The following is an 11392-nucleotide window of genomic DNA, read 5'->3' on the forward strand; positions in this document are numbered from 1 at the left end:
ATCAGGTTTACTATTTAAATTGAAAGATAAAATGTTAAACTATGTTTCGATATAACAATTTAAGGTAAAATGGTTTTTGGACTTGAATTGAATTTACAAAATGTTTTTGGACTTAATTGAATTTATTCAAAGTTTTTAAAAGGTTTCAAAAATAATTCAAAATCAATTAAAATTCGGATTTGAGCCAAAAATATTTTAAGGGGTTTCAAGATTGCCCAGGGGGTACAGATACCCCGGGTACAGATACCCCCCCAGGGGGTACAGATACCCCCTGCAGGTTTTTGCCTCCGAGAAAAACAGAATGTCCAGGGGGTACCGATTCCCCCCCAGGGGGTACCGATTCCCCCCAGTTCAACAGCCCAACGGTCATAATATTTGAATATTATGAAGGGGTATCGATTCCCTATGAAGAGGTACCGATTCCCTCTATTCTGGGCAACCTTTTTGAGTATAAAAATCATCCCCAAACGGCTCTAAAACATCCCCAACGGCTATATACGACTTCAAACTCATTCCAAGCTATAAATACAAGCTGAGGACACTTGAAGAAGAAAGAGAACAACTATCCAAGCAATCAAACACAAGAGAAGAGTTTTTCAATCTTATTTCATCTTTCTCTTGTAAATATTTTGTTCTTGTGAGCTCAATTTTGTAAACACCTACCTTAGAGAGGTTTTCTTGTTTACACTTATTATCCTTTTGTAAAGGGGAAAGGTTCTAGCTTAGCCCGTGTAAAAGCTAGGGAAAGGTTCTAGCTTAGCCCGTGTAAAAGCTAGGGAAATGTTCTAGTTTAGCCCGGAAAAACTAGGGAGTTGTAAGGTTATCTCTTTGTCCTCAAAAGAAAGAACAAATTAGTGAATTTGTTGGAAAATCCTTGGTGAGGAGCTAAGGTAGTGGATGTAGACTTTGGTTGATAAAGTCGAACCACTCTAAATCGCTGTGCAATTTTCTATCTTTCAATCTCCTTACTCCCTAAACACAAAACCATTCCGACCCCTCTTTGCAAACCGTTTCGGTTGTCGATTCGAGCTTCCGAAAATCCTAACAATTGGCATCAGAGCCTAACTCGTTAAGAAGGTTTAACCACCTTGAGACGATCCTAGAAGAAGCTCTACCAATTCCCGACACAACCGAGAAGATGGCCTCCACCTCCGGCTCGTTCCACATGGAAGACTCCCTACCAACAGACAAGCCTCCATACTTCAATGGAGACAACTATCATCATTGGAAGAAATTAATGAAGGTATTCATCCAATCCAATGATCTTGATGTATGGGAGATAATCGAGAATGGCTACTCTTCTCCAAAGAAAAAGGAGAAGAAGCGAAGTGACAAAGAACGGAAGAAAGCTCAACTTAATGCCAAGGCCATGCACATGTTGTTTTGTGCATTTGGTCCTGAAATCTATGAAGGAGTTTCTTCATGTTCAAGTGCCAAGGAGCTTTGGAATAAGCTCGAGGAAATCTATGGAAACAAGAAAGAAGAACCAACAAAGGTGGTGTCTCTAATGGCTTATGAAGAGCCCGAGGTATCTTCTAACTCAAATGAATTTAATTCATATACGTTTGATGAGTTACAAGATGCTTTTAATAGATTATATTCGGAGTTTGAGACCATGAACTCCAAATATAAGAAAATGATTTCAAAATTTAAAATTGAAAACGATTTTCTTTTTGTTAGGATTTTTGGAAGCTCGAAACGACAACCGGAACGATTTGCAAAGAGGGGTCGGAACGGTTTTGTGTTTAGGGAGTAAGGAGATTGAAAGATAGAGAATTGCACAGCGATTTATAGTGGTTCGACTTTCTCAAACAAAGTCTACGTCCACTACCTTAGCTCCTCACCAAGGATTTTCCAACAAATTCACTAATTTGTTCTTTCTTTTGAGGATAAAGAGTAACCTTACAAACTCCCTAGTTTTTCCGGGCTAAACTAGAACCTTTCCCTAGCTTTTACACGGGATAAGCTAGAACCTTTTCCCTTTACAAAAGGATAAAATAAGTAAACAAGAAAACCTCTCTAAGGTAGGTGTTTACAAGATTGAGCTCACAAGAACAAAATATTTACAAGAGAAAGATGAAATAAGATTGAAAAACTATTCTCTTGTGTTTGATTGCTTGGATAGTTGTTCTCTTACTTCTTCAAGTGTCCTCAGCTTGTATTTATAGCTTGGAATGAGTTTGAAGTCGTATATAGCCGTTGGGGATGTTTTGGAGCCGTTTGGGGATGATTTTTATACTCAAAAAGGTTGCCCAGAATAGAGGGAATCGGTACCCCTTCATAGGGAATCGATACCCCTTCATAATATTCAAATATTATGACCGTTGGGCTGTTGAACAGGGGGGAATCGATACCCCTGGGGGGGAATCGGTACCCCCTGAACATTCTGTTTTTCTTGGAGGCAAAAACCTGCAGGGGGTATCTGTACCCCCTGGGGGGTATCTGTACCCGGGGTATCTGTACCCCCTGGGGGGGGAATCTATACCCCCTGGGCAATCTTGAAACCCCTTAAAATATTTTTGGCTCAAATCTGAATTTTAATTGATTTTGAATTATTTTTAAAACCTTTTAAAAACTTTGAATAAATTCAATTAAGTCCAAAAACATTTTGTAAATTCAATTCAAGTCCAAAAACCATTTTGCCTTAAATTGTTATATCGAAACATAGTTCAACAATCTCCCCCTTTTTGATATAACAAAACATTTGAAAAATTGTTTTTGACAAAACTCCCCCTTAGTAAAATGTTTAATGAAAAAGATACTAGTTGTTGGAAAACATATGAAAATGTTAAGCTCCCCATTTTCTCCTTTTTCATTAAGAAATTGAATTTTTCAAACCATAACCTCTCCCCCTTTTTGTTATATCAAAAATAATTCAATCTTTGAAGTTCAAAATAACTTTGGAGAGTAAGTAGTAAATTTGACATTTTAAAAATCATTTGAAAAATCAAAACTCCCCCTGAATAAATGCATTCCAAATAAAATTAAGCTTTTAAGTTCATGACACTTAAACAAAATATTGAATTTCTACAAATAATAACAAACATGTTAGAGGCACATGAAATTCAATATATCCAAGTCTAAAATACTTTATGCAATACCAATTGTTGAAATTTGATATTAATACCAATTGTTAAAATTAAGTGCATATGCATAAAGTTTTCCAAAAATGTTATGCATTTGAAAATTTTGATATCAATTGTTAAAGAGATATCATTTTCATTTAAACCACATGCATAAACATTCAAATTTAGGTCAAAAATTTTTAAAATTTGTAAAATCAAAGTATTTGAAAAATTGATATCAATTGTTAGAGAGATATCAATTGCATTACAACCAATTTTGACCAAAATTTTATTATGATGAACTAAAAAATTTGAAAAATTATTAAGACATTAAAATGTTCATCATAATTTCTTTTTAACATACATGAGATTAAAAATAATACATAATTACTTAAAATCAAAACTCATGCATGCTTAAAATTAAATGAGCAACCAAACAACCAAAATTTAAAGCATTAAGCTTAGAGGTTACCCATTCCTTTTTCATGTGTGGCTAGAGCATCTTGAATATCATCATCTTCATCACCATTGCTCACACACACCTACAAGAGACATTCATTTCGATTTTGGTATCCAAATTGCTTTGGATCCTTGGACGTTAGTTTCAATGCCCCTTGTTCCTTTCGGAACCCATACTTGTCTAATTTTAAAATGTTTTCCTTTCTTCAAAGGACAAGTATGTTCCAAATGACCATGAAAATGGCAATGTGAGCATTTTGCCATTTTTACACATAATAGGTTATTTTTAGAAATTAATTCTTTTTCTTTTGTTAAGCCTTCAAGCTTAACTTCTAACTCAAATTTTTCTTTTCTAAATCATTTATTTTTATTTTTGAAAGCTCTAAATCATTTTTCAAAATTTGATTTTGATTTTCAAAATCAACTTTTGCTTTCAAAATCAAATTATCTTTAATTTTGAGTTTTGAAATTAATTTCGTATATTTGGAATTCATGGTCTCAAATCCCAAATACAACCTATTATAAGCATCTTGTAACTCATAAAAAGTAAATGAATTAAATTCATTTGAGTTAGAAGATACCTCAACTTCTTCATGAGTGGCCATGAGGCATAGGTTGACTACTTCATCTTCATCATCGTCTTCATCAACCTCATCACTTGAATCTTGATAGCTTTCATTGATGCCTACGTCCTCATTCTTCTTCTTCTTCTTCTTCTTGTTTTTCTTCTCTTCCCTTTCTTCATCTTCCTTCACCATCATCTCATGAGTGAGAAGGGAACCAATTAGCTCGTCGAGAGTGAGAGACTTTAGGTTTCTTGCTTCGATAATGGCCGTCTTCTTTGATTGCCACTCCTTTGGAAGAGAGTAAATCATCTTCCTTACGAGCTTCTCATTTGGGATTACTTCTCCATATCCCTTGAGACCGTTGACAATCATAGAAAATCTATCCGTCATAGCTTTGATGTCTTCATCGGGTTTCATCTTGAAGTTCTCGTAGCTATGGTTGAGAAGACTTTTCTTTAATTCCCTCACTTCGTCGGTTCCTTCATGAGTGACTTGGAGCTTATCCCAAATTTCTTTGGCACTGGAACAAGATGAGACTCTTCCATATTCATTTGGGCCTAAAGCACAAAATAGAATATGTATAGCCTTAGAATTAAGCTGAAAATTTTTCTGCTCTTCTCTACTCCAATCGTTGTACTTGCCGGGTAGAAAGGAGTAACCGTCCATGATTGAGTACCAAGCTCCTAGATTGTATGATTGAATGAAGTACATCATCTTATTCTTCCAATGTGCATAATTTGCTCCATTGAAGAAAGGTGGCTTGTTGACCGATTGTGAATCCATAATAGGATATTCTTCAAGATAATAAGCACCGAAGGTGGAAGCCATCTTCTCGGTCGTGTCGGGAATTGGTAGAGCTTCTTCGAGGATCGTCTCAAGGTGGTTAAACCTTCTTAATGAGTTAGGCTCTGATGCCAATTGTTAGGATTTTTGGAAGCTCGAAACGACAACCGGAACGATTTGCAAAGAGGGGTCAAGAACGGTTTTGTGTTTAGGGAGTAAGGAGATTGAAAGATAGAGAATTGCACAGCGATTTATAGTGGTTCGACTTTCTCAAACAAAGTCTACGTCCACTACCTTAGCTCCTCACCAAGGATTTTCCAACAAATTCACTAATTTGTTCTTTCTTTTGAGGATAAAGAGTAACCTTACAAACTCCCTAGTTTTTCCGGGCTAAACTAGAACCTTTCCCTAGCTTTTACACGGGATAAGCTAGAACCTTTTCCCTTTACAAAAGGATAAAATAAGTAAACAAGAAAACCTCTCTAAGGTAGGTGTTTACAAGATTGAGCTCACAAGAACAAAATATTTACAAGAGAAAGATGAAATAAGATTGAAAAACTATTCTCTTGTGTTTGATTGCTTGGATAGTTGTTCTCTTACTTCTTCAAGTGTCCTCAGCTTGTATTTATAGCTTGGAATGAGTTTGAAGTCGTATATAGCCGTTGGGGATGTTTTGGAGCCGTTTGGGGATGATTTTTATACTCAAAAAGGTTGCCCAGAATAGAGGGAATCGGTACCCCTTCATAGGGAATCGATACCCCTTCATAATATTCAAATATTATGACCGTTGGGCTGTTGAACAGGGGGGAATCGGTACCCCTGGGGGGGAATCGGTACCCCCTGGACATTCTGTTTTTCTTGGAGGCAAAAACCTGCAGGGGGTATCTGTACCCCCTGGGGGGGTATCTGTACCCGGGGTATCTGTACCCCCTGGGGGGGAATCTATACCCCCTGGGCAATCTTGAAACCCCTTAAAATATTTTTGGCTCAAATCCGAATTTTAATTGATTTTGAATTATTTTTAAAACCTTTTAAAAACTTTGAATAAATTCAATTAAGTCCAAAAACATTTTGTAAATTCAATTCAAGTCCAAAAACCATTTTGCCTTAAATTGTTATATCGAAACATAGTTCAACACTTTTGAAAACAAAAATAGATTTTGAAAGCCAAAATGAAATTTTGAAAAAGGATTTAAAGCTTTCAAAAATAAAAATTGATAGTTTTGAAAAACAAAATTTTGATTTAAAAGTTAAGCTTGAATGCTTAACAAAAGAAAAAGAAATCATTTTAAATAATTCATTTAGTTCAATAATGACAATATGCTCACATTGTCATTATCATGGTCATAAGGAACATACTTGTCCTTTAAAGAAAGGAAAACATTTTAAAATTAGACAAGTATGGGTTCCAAAAGGAACAAGGGGCATTGAAACTAATGTTCAAGGATCCAAAGCAATTTGGATACCAAAATCTACTTAAATGTCTCTTGTAGGTGTGTGGAAGCAATTGTGATGAAAATGATGATATTCAAGATGCTCTAGCCACACATGAAAAAGGAATGGGTAACCTCTAAGCTTAATGCTTTTAATTTTGGTTATTTGGTTGCTCATTTGATTTTAAGCATGCATGAGTTTTGGTTTTAAATGATTATGCATCATTGTTTTAATCTCATGTATGTTGAAAAGATGATTATGATGAACATTTTAAAGTTATTTTAATTTTTAAGAATTTTTAGTTCATCATAATAAAATTTTGGTCAAAATTGGTTGTAATGCAATTAATATCTCTCTAACAATTGATATCAATTTTTCAAATACTTTGATTTTACAAATTTTAAAATTTTTGACCTAAATTTGAATGTTTATGCATGTGGTTTAAATGAAAATGATATCTCTCTAACAATTGATATCAAAATTTTCAAATGCATAACATTTTTGGAAAACTTTATGCATATGCACTTAATTTTAACAATTGATATTGATATCAAATTTCAACAATTGGTATTGCATAAAGTATTTTAGACTTGGATATATTGAATTTAATGTGCTACAAACATGTTTGTTATTCTTTTTAGAAATTCAATATTTTGTTTAAGTGTCAAGATCTTAAAAGCTTAATTTTGTTTGGAATACATTTATTGAGGGGGAGTTTTGATTTTTCAAATGATTTTTAAATGTAAAATTTACTACTTACTCTCCAAAGTTATTTTAAACTTCAAAGATCGAATTATTTTTAATATAACAAAAAGGGGTAGAAGTTATGGTTTGAAAAATTCAATTTCTTAATGAAAAAGGGGGAGCTTAACATTTTCATATGTTTTCCAACAACTAGTATCTTTTTCATTAAACATTTTACTAAGGGGAGTTTTGCCAAAAACAATTTTTCAAATGTTTTGTTATATCAAAAAGGGGGAGATTGTTAAATTATGTTTCGATATAACAATTTAAGGCAAAATGGTTTTTGGACTTGAATTGAATTTACAAAATGTTTTTGGACTTAATTGAATTTATTCAAAGTTTTTAAAAGGTTTCAAAAATAATTCAAAATCAATTAAAATTCGGATTTGAGCCAAAAATATTTTAAGGGATTTCAAGATTACCCAGGGGGTATAGATTCCCCCCCAGGGGGTACAGATACCCCCCCAGGGGGTACAGATACCCCCTGCAGGTTTTTGCCTCCGAGAAAAACAGAATGTCCAGGGGGTACCGATTCCCCCCCAGGGGGTACCGATTCCCCCCTGTTCAACAGCCCAACGGTCATAATATTTGAATATTATGAAGGGGTATCGATTCCCTATGAAGAGGTACCGATTCCCTCTATTCTGGACAACCTTTTGGAGTATAAAAATCATCCCCAAACGGCTCCAAAACATCCCCAACGGCTATATACGACTTCAAACTCATTCCAAGCTATAAATACAAGCTGAGGACACTTGAAGAAGAAAGAGAACAACTATCCAAGCAATCAAACACAAGAGAAGAGTTTTTCAATCTTATTTCATCTCTCTCTTGTAAATATTTTGTTCTTGTGAGCTCAATCTTGTAAACACCTACCTTAGAGAGGTTTTCTTGTTTACACTTATTATCCTTTTGTAAAGGGGAAATGTTCTAGCTTAGCCCGTGTAAAAGCTAGGGAAAGGTTCTAGCTTAGCCCGTGTAAAAGCTAGGGAAAGGTTCTAGTTTAGCCCGGAAAAACTAGGGAGTTGTAAGGTTATCTCTTTGTCCTCAAAAGAAAGAACAAATTAGTGAATTTGTTGGAAAATCCTTGGTGAGGAGCTAAGGTAGTGGATGTAGACTTTGGTTGATAAAGTCGAACCACTCTAAATCGCTGTGCAATTTTCTATCTTTCAATCTCCTTACTCCCTAAACACAAAACCATTCCGACCCCTCTTTGCAAACCGTTTCGGTTGTCGATTCGAGCTTCCGAAAATCCTAACATAAAATCTTAATTAAACGATGGTTAACTCTATTTTTATTTTTTATTTTAAAATTAAATTTGGGTAAATTACACGTTTAGTACCTAAACTATTAATTTTGATCTGTTTTAATATTTAAACTTTCAGAAAATTTAAAATTATACTTAAAGTTTAGTTTTTGTTTTATTTTTTTAAAAAAAATAACGTTCAAAATTTAACATTAACTTTTGGGAAAAAATTTGAAAGTTTAGGTATAAAAATGAATCAAAACTGATAGTTTAGGTACTAAATGCGTTAAGTTTTTAAAGGTGAATAATAAAATGAAATGTTAGGTATGATTTTGAAAACACCGAAAGTCTAAGTACTAAAATATATCAAAACTAATAATTTAAATACTACATGTGTAATTTATCCATTGAATTATTGTCACGACTAGCTAATTTATGAGTACCTGGATTTTATAAGTTAAAATACGAACTAAATATTTAATATCTAAAAAAGTAAATATTCATTATTTGAGATACTCAAACATAGATATTCAATAATAAACATACTTCTAAGATAACTCTCAACCTCTTAGCATTAAACGCTCACATACATGACATTCTCGGTGCTCGAACCCAAGTCTTAAGGAACGATAATCGTTCCTTTATCCCATATTAATCAAATAATAATAATAATAATAATAAATATCCTTATTATTCGATAAAATAAAAATTGTATCTTATCTTTAACATGACATAATATGATCCACGTAGATGACATACAATAAAAAAGTGTTAATCGTTAGCAAAGACGAGATATTTTCATTAAACGAACGTCTTCTTTCCCTTCAATAATCGAAGTAGATGATGTCTTCAATGGTAATTTTATTATTTAAGTGAAAAAAAATAATTTAAAAATATTTCGGACAGAAAAAAACTTTTCAAAGCTGGGATAAGAACGTGGATAGGGTCCGCATCTATGTAGAGTCGAATTTGTTTTGTCCTTTGAGCCCCACTTCTCCTTCCATTCATAAATGATACAGTTTGTAATTATAAATTTATTAATATATATAGAAATGAAAAAAATATTTATTTTAATAAGTTTATTTTAGAATAATTAATATTTTGTTTAGAAAATTATAATAAAAATGTTGAATTGAATCCAATGATCTATTATAACTTTTAATAGTCGATGAACTTAATAAAACAATATCTTATAGTTGGAGGATCATTTGTGTACTTTACCCATATGCAAATGAAAGAGTTTTATATTGATTTTGATTAGTATGGATTTAAAATTTAAAAAATATTGTTTTATAAGTTTTCATATATATTTTTATTTTTATAGTTTTATAATATTTAATATATCTAAATATATATTATAAATTTTTAATGTTTTTTTGTTCTGAATATTTTAGTATTTTTATTTTTATATAAAATGATAAATAATTAACGTGGATATTGATAAAAAGACAATTGCTAGCATCTAGGGGTGTATTCGGTTCGGTTCGGTTCGGTTTTTTACCAAAAATTAAATCGAACACTGAATCGAACCGAAATAAACGGGTTTTTAATATTTAAACCGAAACCGAAACTGAATAGTTAAAAAACCGAAACCGGTTTTTTCGGTTTGGTTCGGTTTTTTTAACGGTTCGGGTTTTTCGATTCGGTTCGGTTTATCGGTTTTTCAATAAAAAAATCACTTGAAACTATAATTTTTTTTACAAAAATTGCATATTCGGTTCAATATGAAACAAATGGGTTCCATATGGAAAACCCGAACCGAACCGAATCAAAAAATGAAACCTTTAAACCGAACCGAAAACCGAACTGTTTAAAGCCAAACCGAACCGAACCGAACCGTTTTACTCGGTTCATGTCGATTTTTCGATTTTTTCGATTTCGTTGCTCAACCCTACTAGCATCAACTTAATAAGTTGATTATTTTTTATGCTAATTTATTTAAATATTATTAAAAAATCAAGGGTCAAAAGAGAAATATAATTTAAAGACTTGAATGATATTTTTTAAAATTTTGAGAATTAAATATATAGAATTAGTCCAATTTATTTTTTATGCGTCAGATTCCACGATGACGGGGAAAATTCAATTAGTATTAAGTAAGCAGAGGCGATGGTGTTCCGCACCATAATTTATTATGGTGACAGTGATAACTCGATAATAAAATGAGTGGTGTGACTCAGCCGTTGACTCGTAAAAAAAATTGTGTATCCTTCATTGTTTATCATTTTGCACAGAAATATTTTGGGGAGTTAATTTCAGCTTTCTTAAATTAGTAGAAATTATACTTCAAAATCGTAGCCTTTTTTTTTAAAAAAAAAATCTTAGTAACTATATGTAAATGAATGAAACAACCAGCAAAAAAAATTTGAGAGATCTGGGGTAAATATTTAGTAGTATATGTTCAAAGACTTTCAATCATTTGACAATAAACGCTTATACTCTTGCATATATGATGCTCAAACCCATAACCTTAAGGGATAATAACATATCCCTTAACTACTGAGATTGTTTGGTTCGTGCACTGAAAATATTTTTTAATAGTAATGAAGGAATTGATTTTTTGGTGACTAAAATAAAAACATTTTAAAACTTGAATGATATGTTGAATAGATTACTTAAGTTCATAATCCTAGATTTTTAGAGTTTACTTTGAAATATATATATATGAGTAGTCTTTAAACATAAATGAATGAATAAACTGAAACAATTTTTTAAGTAGAATGTTGTAGTATGAATTGATTTTTCAGTGACTGAAATAAACTCGTTTTAAAAGTTAAGTGATCTATTGAATAGTTTATTTAAGTCTATAATCCTAGATTTATAGTTTATTTATTTATTTACAAATATGGGTAATATATATATATATATATATATATATATATATAAGGGCAGGATCGAGTCACACAATGTAAAAATCTTTTAGTTTTACATAGATTTGGGACAGTTGGATGAGTAAAAATAGATGGTTGAGATTAAAAGTATGAAATGTGAAGATTATCACTTAGAAAAGAAAAACAAAGACTTAATATTTCTCTCATCCAACGGTCATAAATCTGTATAAAATTAAAAGAATTTTAGATTATGTAAGTGGATTC

This window comes from Hibiscus syriacus, unplaced genomic scaffold, assembly GCF_006381635.1.
Source record: "Hibiscus syriacus cultivar Baekdansim isolate YM2019G1 unplaced genomic scaffold, ASM638163v2 tig00112864_pilon, whole genome shotgun sequence".
NCBI classification, from domain to species: domain Eukaryota; kingdom Viridiplantae; phylum Streptophyta; class Magnoliopsida; order Malvales; family Malvaceae; genus Hibiscus; species Hibiscus syriacus.